The following is a 15,458-nucleotide window of genomic DNA, read 5'->3' on the forward strand; positions in this document are numbered from 1 at the left end:
TGTAGGGAATTCATTGGCTGAAACAGCCGCAGCGGCAGCCACTAAATCGGCTCCCGTAGTTCGGAAAAAGCGTACATTAAAATACATTGACGGTGAAACATTGCTGGCGGTGAAAACGTCATCAAACGGCGACTGCTCAGCACTACCGATCAACTATCCACTCAATTATACATACATAATCGATGCAAACTCCGTCCCTTTTGCTCGAATCCCTGGAGTGGGGGATAGAGTGATTCCAAACATGGACAGGAGAAACTTGTTAATCGCAGACGCACACATGGGCGAGGGTCTCAGACACCTTAAATTAAAAGATTCTCTGGAAGAATTACAATCACGGTACTGGTGGCCAGGCATGAGCCTGCACTACACCATGTTTGTAAAAAACTGCCCAAACTGCAACAGAGATCGCAGTGGGGAGAGAAGCAGTTTAATACCTCGTCGTATCAAGGCAGATAATATTACCAGCAAAAAGAATGGCTTGCGATTAACATATACAGGCTAGTTTCCACTTATAATGTAGATCACCAGCACTCGGCTGACGTCCGGACTATTATACAAGATTTGCGAGTCTAAATGGCATATACGCTAAGAGCATGTTACGTTTGACCATTGTTTTCACTCAGGCATACCAGCCTGGGGGGAAACATGGCCAAATGAGCACAGTCCAGCGGGAATCTTCTCACTTCCTTCCTGAGGGTACGGGATGGTGTAAAGAAAAAACCAAGGCAGAAAGCAATCTATAATGGAAAGGATATTAGGTTCGGGAGCTGGGTGGGTCAAACATCTAATAAGTGTCCAACGTAGTCTAAATAACTTGCCAAGAAATTCTCTGAAGGGATTCAGTCCGTACGAATTATTATTTGGAACTAGGATGATGATCTCTGACCTTGATAGTCAGACTTCAGTGGTGAAAGAAAAAACCTTTGATGTCAAAGACCGTTTGGCTATTTTGCAGGACTTAAACAAAACAAGAAAAGACCTGAGCAACATACAGTTGAAACAACAGCCAACAACCACTGAAGAATCACCACCTGTCCCAGCAAGACCTGTCTGGATTCCAAAAGTCGGGGATCTAGTCAGGGAGAAGATCGCGGTAAAGAAGGAATTTGGGCCTTCCTACAGAAAAGCAGTTCCTTTCTTGTCTGTCAACGGGACAAGATCAGTTGTACTACCGCCACTTGCTGGAAAAAAGGAGAACCGAGTTGTATCCATCGACCTGGTAAAACCACAACATGTGGCCGATAACAAACGGTAGGCCAAGTGGACTCCCAATAAGTAGCAGAACACCAAGGTTTGCTACCAGCACAGAGGTCCTATCAAAAAGGCTCATCACATTTGAAACGCCTGCAGAAGAACAAGAAGGACTATGCAACAACGCAATAGAACTCAGACCTCTGAAAACCCAAATAAAGACATTTAGCAGAGACACACCAATCTATACTGAAGTACCAAGTGAAAATGCAAAAAACTAAAATCCTGAACCAATTGGAACAATTGACAGAACTGTATCCGGTTACTTCATCAACTTCGATGATTCCTCTGACGGCTTCAGTGAATCAAAGACACAGCCATCATCAAAATCCTTTAAAGACAAAGCGAAGGAACTTTTGAAACAACTGAAAGAAACATATCTGATTTCTCCATGGATTGAATTTCGGGTGGGTTTTGGTGCATTTATCCTCATACTTTGGCTCATCATGGTATTTACTTTGGGACGCTTCATTGAGGGAAAATATGCTAAAATGGACACAGCAAGCCAGAACATCAACTTGGTCCTCAAACCACACACATCTTCACACGTCGAGAAAAGAGAACTTTCTTCAGCCAACTTCACAGCCAATCCGATACCTGGTGGGGTAGCCTGGGACAACACTGACTATGAAATTTATGGTCCGGTCGAGATCCTGAAATATCCACACCAAATCAAGATCTCCTTGAGTGATTTTGCAAAACCAAACTCATTTGCTGATGATTGGGACTTCGAAAGCATTAACAACATGATGTCTGACTTAGTAATGTCTGCTAAATTTACAAAACATGATTATTTGCAAGGTTCTACAAATTATGATAGTATGTATTGCTATAACCATTATGGTAACCATTTTTTACATAAATCTGCACAACCTAGAAATGATTTAAATTATAATCAATGGGAACATTGTGCTACACCTCCAAAAGGGAGCTCTAGAACCGTGTATGACAAATATTCATATTTTTCAGGTTTTAACACAAGTAATGCTGAAACATTTTATTTTAAATTGTCAAACAAGACAGGGATGAAAACCATGATAACCAACACAAAATTGTTATATTCAGACTCATTCTTTGAACAAATGAATACTTTTGGATTTGATTATTGGGACAAAAATGTTGATTTGAAAAGTGTTTGGGGTACAAAAGAATGGCAAGTACAGGGTATAGAAGCTTTGTTTAGAGCCTGCATGATCCCAGAACAAATGATATTTTTAAATGACACTGTTCAACAAACCACCTGTCTTGGCTTAGCCAAAATCAAAGATTTAAATAAACCGTCTATTCCAAAGCCAACAATGTTTAGCAATAGCTCTGATACAGATGAAGAGATAGACGTAAACCAGATATTAAACCAAAACAGAACACATCCTGATTGGAAACAATGGTTGATCTGGCCCACAGATACAAATAACTGTCAAGACAGATTCCTGAATAAAACACAAGGTTTCAAAATGACCAGGCCAGACCCTAGATATCCTCAAAGACATCACCCAGGGATAATAACAACCTACAGTGTGGGCAAATTATGCCTTCAGTGGCTACAAACTTCCACACTGCCTGAAATTAAGCAACACCTAACTTTATTTATTGATGGTGCTGACTTGCGTGATTTCATTCTGGGACCACGCAAACAGCGTCAAAAGCGTTTCATAGCAGCCTCTGTATATGCAGCATACAATGAGGCCTGGAAGGTTACTCAAATTGAAACAGCAGAAAGAATACGGGAAATTGACCGTATTAATTTGGAAAAATCACTTTCTGTAGTGGACAATGGGTTAATGACTCTGTCCTCCAGAATTTTTTCATTGGACAGCATTGTGTCTTCAGCAATCGATATATTATCGCAAGACTTACTGTTATTACAACATGGTCAGTCACAATTGCATTCTATTGTACAGCTTGGCTGGACGTTACAAAATCTGCGTTCAGGCTATGTGCCTTGGCGTTTAATCAACACAACGTCACTATTCCAAATCTTTAACCTTACTGATAGACAAATCGGTATGGCGCAAAAGGGTGCTGATTATACAATCTTGAGCATTGAAAAACTAGAAAGATTACCAATGACAATGTCAGAACGACCTGTCAGTGAATGGATAATACACGGAATCATAAATATTCCAATCTCAACCTTCAGGTTTCAATACTGCCAAAAATATATACAGGCTGGCATGTACGAGAAATTGGGAAAGGGGTACCTTAAAACAACTTGGAACCTGCCCTATTCACATGCATGTGTCAGTAATAAAGGACAGAAAGTGTTTCTTAGTGGCAACAATTGTGCTATGTCACTAAGCGGCACGCTTCTGTGTAACGGTATTAGTTTGCATGGAGCCTGTGAAGGGAATTCATACAACCTTTCATGTCACCAGCAAGGCGCACCTGCAACTGAAATAGAACCATTCTTTCAAAGACTCTATAATGGGAGTTACATTCTTATTGTAGACCGCAGATGTTGTAGTCTTAGGCCCGGGACTCCTTATCTAGTCACTACGACGGCGAAGGTCAAGTGCTGTGGACGTTCTTTGTTCCCCAGCTCCTTTCCAGACAGGGAGGCAAGGGCATGGCCCAATTTGAAAATTACTTCTATTCGAATAGATACTTTAAGCAGAATGAAAACAGTGCTTCTACAGACGCCTACAAGGCTCACGTCATCAAAAGAAACGTATGATCTACAAGTCGCAAGGACGACTGCAGAGATACATACATTATTATCAACTAATTCCCCCGTACATTTCGCAGAAATCCTGAGCGAAATCTTAAATATTTCTGATACCAATGGGATCTCAGGGGTATTTAAGACAGTATTTTCGATGGCATTAACACCATTCAAAGCCATACTGGGTATTTTTCCAGATTTCGTCCATTCGATTTTTGGCGGACTTTCCCTGATCCTGGGACTAATTGCAGGAATCCTATTCTTAGTCCTTATTTTTCGTTATGGCAACCCATGTCACAGATCAAACTCTCGCGACAATGGAAGAGACGATCCTAGCCATTGGATACCGGGACCGGATATCAAAAATCCTGGGACTCTCCCGGCTTAGAGACCTGAACATGACTTGGTTTCTATCATTTCGACCAATGTGGCAAAGGTGTGTTTTACCTGTACTAAGGTGTCTGCTATGCGGAGAAGAATGCGTGTTAGACACCTGTCTGACGCTAAAATCGGATGCGCCAGTGGATGCAGATACACTGTTGGTTCCTACCAAGGTTCACGCTTTGTGCTGCCCTCAAAGGCTGCCAATCCTGATGACGGCATTCCTGGAATCTTCACCACTACGATTGAAGAGTAGTGAAGTTCAAGATGAAAGCAGCATCGAACAGGTACGACCTTCTGTCAGCAATGCGAATCAGAATGCCAATGGAGGCAATCATGCGCATGAATGCATGGTTACACCTATTTCCGACTTAGTGGAACTTTCCCATGAAGCTGTTGACAGTTTTTTCGAAAGCCTGAATGATATGATGTTCTCTCCAGAACAGAAATAGAGACTTTTGAGTAAGCTCGCACACGGCGTTCCCTGAATTCGGCCTTCAACTTTAAAAATAAAGTCACATGAACAATTTTTCCCACCAGTTCACGGACAGCAATTTTTTAGCAGCCCCAAATTATTTTTTACAAAATTTTCGGGACACTTATCTTCTGCTTAAAGTAAGAAACTATTCCTAGAGAACTAAGATTTCTATTTTTAGATACTTTATAAAATTTAGTTGCCCGCTGGGATGTTCACAAATATTTTATCATGTGATGAAATGGTCTCGAACTTTCTTTCTGTATAGCTATATTAAGAGCCATTTCATGTGTATTTCTCAAATACCAAATTAAGCAATAATGCATACAAATGCGTGTTTACTTTTGCATTTAATTCATAGCTTAAGTGCATACAAAATATATGACTGCAATTTTTCAGTATATTTGAAAATTTCAAAATGCATTTATGTATTTTGGGGTGGTAAGGTATACACTATTCTCTATAGTATGTTGTACTATGTTATACTATGCATAGATTAGTAAATATGACCATAGTTAGCGTGGAGTGGGTGTCGTGTATTCCTATAGGTTCTGAATCGATCCCCCTATTCCTGACCCTATTCTGGTTAAACTAACTATCAAGTTAACTAACAGTCAGCCCATGAGGCAAGACAAGCCCCCATGATGCAGATACCGTTATCTGACGCAGTCACACTACGGCACAGGAACGTGTTATCTGATTAGGTCATAACGCTTGAGATCTAATTAGACAAGCGACATTCCTCCAGCCCCTGATAAGGCATACGACGTTCTCATAACAAATCAAACCTATGACAACCTGGAAAATCCGTGCGGCCATTGTTTTGATTTCACAGAGAACTTTAGTAAAGAATGTGCTAACGAGCAAGTCGTATGACCTCTTTATTGACGTATCTATGTCCATCCTTACGTCAATCTCGGCACCTTTAAGGTATAAATATTGCCGATCTTGCCCTATGCAAACACACGCGTGGTGACAAGACGGAGCAGCCACACTTGCCGAAGCCGAGAGCAGAAGCAGACCCCGCTGGCAGCAGCCCCGCCTTCCTGACGCGCTGAGAGACGCGCTGCTATCTCAAGCCGAGAGACCCAGCACCGGCGCTTCCGGGTAGCCCTCGCAGGCAGCCTGGAATATCGAGACCAGAGAAAGAGATACCATTCCTCATTCATCCTAAATTCCAGGTACAGAACTGAATAACCCCTCACAGAGAATTCTTTAGTTATTCACTTGGCAAAAACAAACTTAACTTAAAACTGTAACTTTCTATTCCCGCCCACGCATTAGACTTAGGTCAGGTACACGGGGTAGGCGTATTTAGAAACACCAGTTGAGTACGTTTAGTCAAATGTATATGTGTATGTAAATATATTTTAATAATTTCAAACATCATATGGCTCAGAAACCATATCAATGTTTTTACAGTATTATTTTATACTATTGCTTTTAATGTATGCACTTTACTTAACTATAAGTATTGCAATAATATCGATCCATTTCTCATGTATGAGAAAAGAGACTGATCAATAAATAACACCTTTTTATTGAACACGCCCGTCTCTTCCTTTTCTCTACATTCTGATGAGACTAAGAATGCACGTACTGACTGAGTAAAATAATTGCCTTGTGCTCACACGACTCTCGAGATTGACTCTTGATTAGGGGAGAGCAAAGTTGTCATGTTCTATGGTTGTCAGAAACTAAATCCCTTCTTGTCTAATCAGGGAAGTTAATTCCTCCTTGAACATTCGAGAAAGTTTCTAGCGAACTCTGAGCTAGGCTGGCAAACCCAAAAATTAAGTCTAGTACCGACAGTAGTAGACCTAGTTAACGTCTGGTCTAGGCCTTTACTGCTGTAGGTATTATTCCAATGCGCAGAGCCTATTGGGAAAATAGGAGCTACACTACAACACAGATATCAATTCGGCATACCCACGACATCTAAATCAATATGCCGCTACAGGAGACATCTGCCAGTTCAACAAAGCCTGCTGAGTTACCAAAGCTAGTTCAAACTGCATCTGGCTACTTCATCGATATCAACACGTTTTCTCTGGATCCAAGTGAACCTTAGTCACCACCAGCTCGAGTTTCACGCAAAAACAACTTCATGATTTTTACATTTTTCTGAAAAAGACATACCTAGTCCCACCCTGGCTACAGCTCTGTATAATAACTGGAATACTGTTCCTACTCTTCTGGACTGTCTTTTTCTTGCTCGTGAATGGACACTATCTCCCAGAACGCTCCGCAGTATTACATGTGAGCTTGGTACTGAAACCTCATACGTCATCTCATTGTGAACAGAGAGACTTGTCCTATGTGAACATTACAGCAATTCCAGTCGGCATCATTTACGAAAAGGGAAATGTTTGATGACTCATCTGATTTTGATACCATGTACTGTTACCAAACTTATGGTCATCACTTTCTGCAGAAAACAAGTGCACCAGGTAATGTTTTCGCATATCACCAATGAGAACATTGCCCAACAACACCGAAAGGTAGTTCACAAACGTTTGCACAAATGTTTGCTTATTTTTCTGGATTTAATACATCGGATCCACGCTCATGTTATTATAAGCTTGTATCTGCAACGAAAAGTATGCTTACTAACGCAAAACAGATGTACTCTGCATCCTTTATTGCCCAACTGTCTCAACAGGGTTTCGGCTTATGGACTGACACTGTAGACATAAAATCAGTCTGGAGTACTAAGGAATGGCAGGTTCAGGGAACTGAGGCGCTATTTAGTGCATGTCTCATACCACAACAGATTATTTTCCTGAATGGCACTGTGCAACAGACTTCCTGTCTTTGGTAGCCATGATTAGGGACTTGAATACACCTTGTATTCCCTCACTTTCACACTTAGAGGTATGGCAAAACTATAAAGAAAATGGTGAGGGTACACTCGATGACATCATGCATGACGTTTCATACAATTCAACAGACCCCAATTGGAAGGGATGGTTGGTTTGGCCTATAGACACAAATAGGTGTCAGTCAAGATTCAGGGATACCGCCGAAGGTATCCATAGGTGTGACTTACGCTTTATACAAAGAGAACATTCGGGGGTAGTGACATCATCTGATCCTTTCCGGGTGTTCGCGCTGATCGACGATTGCCGCTGCAAGGCCTTGAGGAGACGCGAGGGAGGACGCTGGGATTGCCGAAATTGCCGAAAATAGCTGTCTCGCGCTCCCGGTAACTTCTAGCTACTAGCTCCCGGCTTGCTTGAGGCGCTGTGGTGTGCCCGGGGTTCACGGCAAGTTGAGGGCAGCGGAGCAGAGGCGGAACGTGTGGGGCAGTGTGGGCTGCGAGGTGTGTGGCAGCGGCCGAGTTGGGGCTGCATCGGTGTGAGTTGGTGCCTCGCCCCTTGCGCCTCGAGACTATCACTGCCTACCACATCCACGGCAGACAGCACAGCACGAGCACCCGGGAACAGCAATGAGGCAGGGGAACAAAGCGGTGAGAGCAAGCTGCGTAAGCTGAGTCAATGCTTGCTGCTAACCCACTGCTAATCAGCCAAAGCAACGTGAAGCCAAGGGTGAAACTGAGCAGGTCACTTGTATGAGAACCAGAGCACAGGGAAGGGAGATCACTGCACGTCTTTGCACACCACATGCAGCCTCAATCAACCTCAAATCAAAATACAAAGCTTTGAGGCTATCACACCCGGAGTCAAGTGGTACAGAAGACAGAGGCACCTTGGAAGGTCGTACTGACATAACAGCCTCCGAGCCCTCTGCGAATCTCCTACTGTGCGCAAAGGACTCTAGGGAAATGTGAGCGCGGCTGCCATTAGAGGCAGCTGCTGAGTGCGTGCCCAATGACTCCGTGGAAGCGGCCCAACTAGGTTGGGTGCGGCCTACGGGTCACCAGTGTGCCCTGCTCATAATCTACTTATGCCCATTCAGGCGTACTTGGTAATATCTGATCTCCCTAGCTCGCCATCCTATTTTCATCCCAGGATCAATTATCATATCGCGCTGCACATTCATATTGCTCCAAGCTGTCAAAAACGATTCCCATCACCAGGTCGAGGTCAGCAGCTGACGCCAATGGATGCGTAGTTCCAGCAGGGCCATTAACTAACGATCCCAGCATAACACGTACAAATGATCAGGAATCAGGCCAACTTTTGGGGACCCCTAAGACACAGAATAAACAAAAAATTGCCACCACTGGCTTGATAACTAAATACCTGATTTCAAAGCCCTTAAATGGAGTTTCAGCTAATGGCGGGGCAGACCACCTAAGAAACAACTCAAGTGTCAAGGAAGACCTCTTCCCCCTCCGCATCAAATTCCCAGGACTTTTGCTTCACAAAGACAAAACGACGCTCCTTTTCTTGCCCAAATATGGACAATAACAGCCTCACTTAATTTCCCTTGGGGCCAGATTCTGTCCCTAATGCTAACACGAGCTTTGTTTCAATGGACCTTCACCCATCATCTTTTATTGATAGTTCTAAATCAGCCTTATGTGTGCACAGAAGATCAATAATAACTGAGGCACAAATACATCAATTCCACTCACCCACTCAGCAACATCCTTCCTTGATTACTGCCATAGGCTCTCCAGCTATTTTGAAAAAAAAAAAGATTTGGGAGATCTTTCAGTATCATTTTTACAGTAACTTGAAACTAAAATCGAGCAAACCCTGGAGTCCACTCCACAGCTCTATAGACTATCTAGTGGAACAAATCATCATCACTGCACTTCCCAAAACACAGAAAACCCAAGTTTTATGGCTGCCTCAGAATCGGCAAAACTCATTAACCCACAACACATAACGGTCAAAGCTCTACTTTGGCAATCCTCTAAGATGGACTTGCAAATGGATCTATTGCAGGCAATAGCTTTGTGATTGGGAGATTTGAAACAACCTGCTCATGCTCATGTGCCGCCATTGTGGATCAGTGGGCAAATCTTCCTGTGGTTCTGACCACCTAAGCAGACTCAGTCCGGGTCACAAGGGCCCCACCTGGATCTTCCCTACAACTGTCTCCAACTAAAACAAATACAGAACTTACTAACAGCCCAGTTATCTTACCTGAGGACCCGCTTACAAGGTCAATTAAAACCTCACATATTCCATCATCTACTGTCAAGTTTAACATCTCCAATAAGGCCCACAACTGCTGCGCTTTGTCTTTCAACCAGCTGTCAAATAGTGGAAGAATTTGGCGGCGCTCCAGAGATTAAACAGAAGGCAGGCTCACTCTCTAGGAAAGCAAAGAAAAAACTGAGGAAAGCCCAAAAAAGGGTAAAAGCCAAAAGTCGTGCGGCCTCCCTCCTTACTCGTACACATACAACTAAGTCAGACATAGGCTCTGTTAAGCTCTATCCAATTTTTTAAGTAAATACATCAGGAAAGGATGATAGAGAAATAGCATCAAACCATCTACAAATCAGTGAACAATCATCAATTAAGAATTTGGCTGATGACTCTGCTAGAGGGGCAATTTTCTCCAATGCCCCCTCTACTTCTTTTCCTGAGAATGAGAAAGGGGAAGATCATATAACATCAATTCAGTCTAAGTCTATGGAACGCCCAGATGTGAGGATTAACCTCATCCCTGGGCCGGTACTGTTGCCCATAACCTTAGAATCACAGGCGGAGGCTAGCACGCAACCATTGTCCACTGCTGCACATCGCACTAACATGCAGCATCACAGATGTCAAAAAATCCTCCTGGACTAACGGCATATAGAACCCCCAAAACATATCAACCAACACTTGTATTTGACAATCAAGCCATACCGGGAACTTTAACGAGCAGCAACCGTTCACAACCAGGAGTCTCAGAAGTCGTACTTACACCAAGATATCATGCTAAAGGCAATTATGATGTTTTGAACAGAGGCAACATTCTGCCCTTATTTACTCACATACCATCATTGGCGCATATAGACTCTGCTGATGTTGCCTGGGTTAAATTCCAAAGCTTGCCAGGCGACTCCCATGACAAATCTACAGTGGTCGGGCATTACCAACAGTCACATCAGAAGGCAATGCTGTGCGAAGTCAATCAATTGGCAGATTGGGGCATTGAGATCAGGCACTTACCTCAAGGCAGATAGCCTCATGTTTTAGACAACAAATCTTTAAATACATTGACCTACTCGATCTTAAAATGTGCTGATGCCATCCGTCCAGGCAATAATCTCACTGGTACTGTGTCCAATCATGAACATCTGAGAATCGTCTGCTCCACTAATCAGAGAAGAATTTTCACCAGCAAACAGGACATTAACAACCAACTTGGACATCAGACCGAAAGTAGTCATTAACCGGACCGACTGCACCTTTAAGTCCCTTGGAGGCATTTTAGAATATCCATTGAACGAGCAAAATAATTATTTAACGATCATTTCTTAGAATGTGGCTGGTCTTCAGAAATTGATTAAAAATTACTCTGCCCTAGATTATCTTGATCACAGTGATACAATCTGTCTCCAGGAGACATGGGCAACATCTACTACAGCTCTTTCCGGGTATTTTGAAATGCATGTCCCGGCTTCAAAAACGTAACATCTTTGGGCGGCCGATGGGCGGTCTTTCTGTTTACATCAAACATTCCCGAAGGTTGGAAGTAGTCACACTTGCACCCCCCTCACCTGGAATCTAAGTATTACTCATTAATGGAATAAAAAAATCACTATAAACCGTTTCGATTGCTATTATTTAACTGTTATGTGAACTGTTATTTTGCATCAAAGAAACCAAGCACTCGATGATCAGGCAGCCATCATTGGAGATCTTCTCATCAAATACCCTTATCACAATCCACTTATAGTTGGAGACTTTAATAATAGATCGCTCGACAAAACAGGAAAGGGAAATAAACAACCTAAAGAGGTAGCTGTACTACAAGCCTTATTTGACGCCTGCTCTATATCATCCCCTTATAATCTCAAGAAAGCAAAGGATCAGACATGGTTCCCGCTTCCAACATACAGGAATATCTCCACAATTGATTATTTATTCATTGGTGGTACATTAGCCTTACATCTGAATGATTTTAATATTGACAATCGAGTAGAGTGTGACCATAGGCCCCTTAGAGCGTCTTTTTGTCTTTCCACTGCTGCATCTTGCAAGTTCATACCTGTACGCGAATCTACGGGCGAAGAATGTGAAAAAGTTCCCCGCTGGATAAAATGGACCATCAACCTCGCCACAAAATTGTCCGCATGGGCAACTAAAAATGAACAACTAAAAACCTCTTTTTGCTCACAAGCCCTCTTAGATTATTGACCCATCCTCCTGATGGACCTGCATCGGGCGCTGGGGGGAACATTGGACGCTCTACAAAAGCAGGGGCCAAACAATCTAAACCAGTACATAAATAAGGGAACGTCGGAAAGCAAATGGAAGCATCAAAATCCCCCAATTGCAAGACAAAGAGGGGAAAAAGCATTGCAGGGTGCTGCAACTGGATCGCTTCGAGCAGTCCACAAGAAACGCGCATGGGAGCAACGTACCAAACGGAGAGAGGATGCCTGGTTCAAATTTTTCTCTCTTCTTAAGGAAAAAAACCCAGCTCCATTCTGGAAATATATTAATTAAGTCAGTAATAATGGCCTGTCCAAGGAGAATGGGGTACCAGAGAATGTCTGTGTGAATCACATCAATCAGCTTTACAGCAGCGGGACAAGGGAACCGTCAGCCCTCCATTCGCCCCTAGCACTAAACCATGAAGTGATCAAGATCATCAGTCGTATGAGGAACGATGGCGCTCCAGGGCCAAATGGAATACCCGCTACAGTTTTTAAATCAAATAGATCCTTTTGGCAGAACGTTTCACACCGCTCTTTAAACAAGCCTTTCTTACAGCTACAATTCCATCTACCTGGCAGGGCTCAATATTACATCCACTTTATAAAAAGGGCAATCGTTCAAATCCAGCTAACTATAGGTTGATAGCGTTATTGGACATTGAAGCTAAGGCCTATGCCTGTGTTCTGCTGGCAGAACTTGAAAACTGGGTAACAGAAAACAGCATCCTCCCCCGTACTCAGTCAGGCTTTAGATCAGGCTGCTCCACGACAGATAACATAATAGCACTGTCCTACCTGTCCCGGAGAGCCACTTTGGCCAATCATTTACCTCTATTATGCTGTTTTGTGGACTTTAGTGCAGCATTCAATAGAGTTGATCGAGAGATGTTATGGAACAAGTTAAACCCCTGGGGGATACCTTCCACACTTCTCTCTGAACTGATGTCACTGCATCAGAAAACTTGGGTGAGGATTAAAACCAGTGCCACAACTGTATCAGCAAAAATTGCAACAAAAAATGGTCTAAAACAAGGCTGCGTATTAGCCCCATTACTTTTTAATCTTTATACCGCCGATTTGCTCAAAGCATTGGCAGGTGCAACCCTGGTTGCCCCAAAACTGGATGCCGCACGACTGCAGATCATGCAATACGCTGACGACATTATCAGTATGGATCATACAAAAACAGGTCTACAAAGAGCGCTCACTGCTCTTAATACATACAATATAAAAAATAATCTTCTGATGAATGAGTCAAAAACCAAAGTAATGATTTTTGGGAAATACCAAAAAGGAAAATCCTGTATTGGCGAGCAGGCGGTCTACATATAGCTACTTAAACTACCTATAACTACCTAGGAGTTTGGTTCAATGAAAGAGAAAATCAAGTAGCTCATCTCAAACATCTTCGGCCCAAGGAAGCAGGGTTTATACATAGTCCGAGACGCTTGAATCGGCAATTGCACAGCCCCACAGCCAAACCAATTTTAAGGGTGTTAAGGCCCAAACTGCTCCCGGCAGTGTTTTATGGCCACCTGGCTTTTCCTGACAAAATGGATTCATTTTTAGCGAACTATCAAACAATGTCCTATAAGAAAATATTTTCGGTTCCCCAGCATGCAAGGAGGGCCAGGCTGAGACTCGAGCTGGGCCTGGCAAGTGAAGATCTTTACTGTCTAGGCGACTTAATAAAATTCTACATCTGCACACTGCGTACACCAGCTCAATCTATGAAAGAACAGTTGCAATCAGTGTTTACCGACAAACTATCGCCTTGGTGCAAACAGCTGCACTTGGCCATTACTACACTGAAGATTGAAACCATAAACCTTTCTAACCCAATTATTCCCCTGTCAACGTGGAAGAAAACAATAAAAAGCCAAATTACTCTAATGTCATTCAAGAGAGACCCTGCTCGGCTTTCCAAAAAGCCGCTCCTTACCGCTTTTGATGCCTTGTATATCAAGGGGAAACCTCAACCATACTTTAATTACTCTCTCCAATCACAGACTCGCAATAAAATTACTTGTATTAGGCTTTCAGCCCTTCCAATTCATGATTTTAACCCGCTGTGGGCTCGGAGGAATGGTCAGCTAACATGTAGGCTCTGGAATTATCCACATGAGTCTTGGTTACACCTGCTATGCTGCTGCCCTCATCTCGTTAATGATCGTCGACGTTTACTGGTCCCAGTCTATTGGAAAAAGTTACTGAGACATTGCAGGGAAGCATCGGATTTGTGCTTCAGTAATGATTCAGCCCAAGTTCTAGCAAGGGCTGGGAAGTTTGTTAATAATATTCTAACTGCACTGCACATTGCCCAGCATTAAGAAACAGACAAGTTCTATTTCTATTGTACAAATGAACTTTGATGGAAGTTAATTTTCAGTAACAAGCATTGGGACAGTTTTGTTATTGCCTTCCATACTATACACTTTCCTATGGACTAAACAGCTAATTGCGATATATTGCCATCAACAGGATAAGCTGTTTTTGGAATTGACATTTATTTTGTACTGCTAGATTTTATAATGTGTATACAATTATTAATCACTAAATTTTATTAAGCATTAATATCTTGTTTGTATGTTACGGTTTTAATTAACTGTATAATAGTGACATCATATAGTGTTGGGAAGTTATGCCTAGATTGGCTAAGAACATCAACACTGTCACAGGTGAAACAATACTTGTCCTTACTCTCGGATGACATGGATCTTGGGGATTTTTTGTTAGGTCCCCAGAGCCACATCAGAAACGCTTCCTATACTCTGTTTATAATTAAATCTGGAAAATCTCTCAAGTACCTGCGGAAAGATTGCGTGAAATTGACAAAATTAAATTAGAAAGGCTTTGGCTGTGGTTGACAATGGCATGACCACACTAACATCCAGGATATATTCACTGGGCAACATTGTATCTTCTGCTACAGATATAATGGAGCAGGATCTGTCCATCTTGCAGCACGGGCAATCACAGTTATGTTCTGTTGTGTCATTAGGCTGGATGCTACAATAATTGCGCTCTGGTTACGTGCCCTGGTGATATATTAACAGTACGTCTCTGTTCTCTGCATATAATTTGACAGAAAAGCAGACAACAATGGCACAAAGGGATGCGAAATATAAGATGCTGTGCATTGAAAAATTTGACCAATTACCTTTCACCGTGGCAGAGGCACTGTTTATAGAATGGTTAATTCATGGCCCTATAACATTGCCAGTAACAACTTTCAAGTTTCAGTATTGCCTAGAACACCATCAAGTAGGCAGGTATGAAGCAATGGGTAGGAAATTCATCCATGAATCTTGGTAATTACAGTTTAGATTTAGATGGAGGAACGTGGACACTGCAGTGTTTCTCAGCGGTGCAGACTACGAGAATTCTTTGAGTGGATCTCT

The 15,458-nt window shown here is 42.5% G+C and overlaps 1 protein-coding gene across 2 annotated transcripts in view; it reads left to right on the plus strand.

Moving 5' to 3' along the window:
- PLAG1 (PLAG1 zinc finger) overlaps positions 1–15,458 on the plus strand; it is a 353,245-nt gene that overhangs the window by 114,547 nt on the left and 223,240 nt on the right. The window lies entirely within an intron of this gene.

This window comes from Lissotriton helveticus, chromosome 4_1, assembly GCF_964261635.1.
Source record: "Lissotriton helveticus chromosome 4_1, aLisHel1.1, whole genome shotgun sequence".
In the NCBI taxonomy this organism is placed as follows: domain Eukaryota; kingdom Metazoa; phylum Chordata; class Amphibia; order Caudata; family Salamandridae; genus Lissotriton; species Lissotriton helveticus.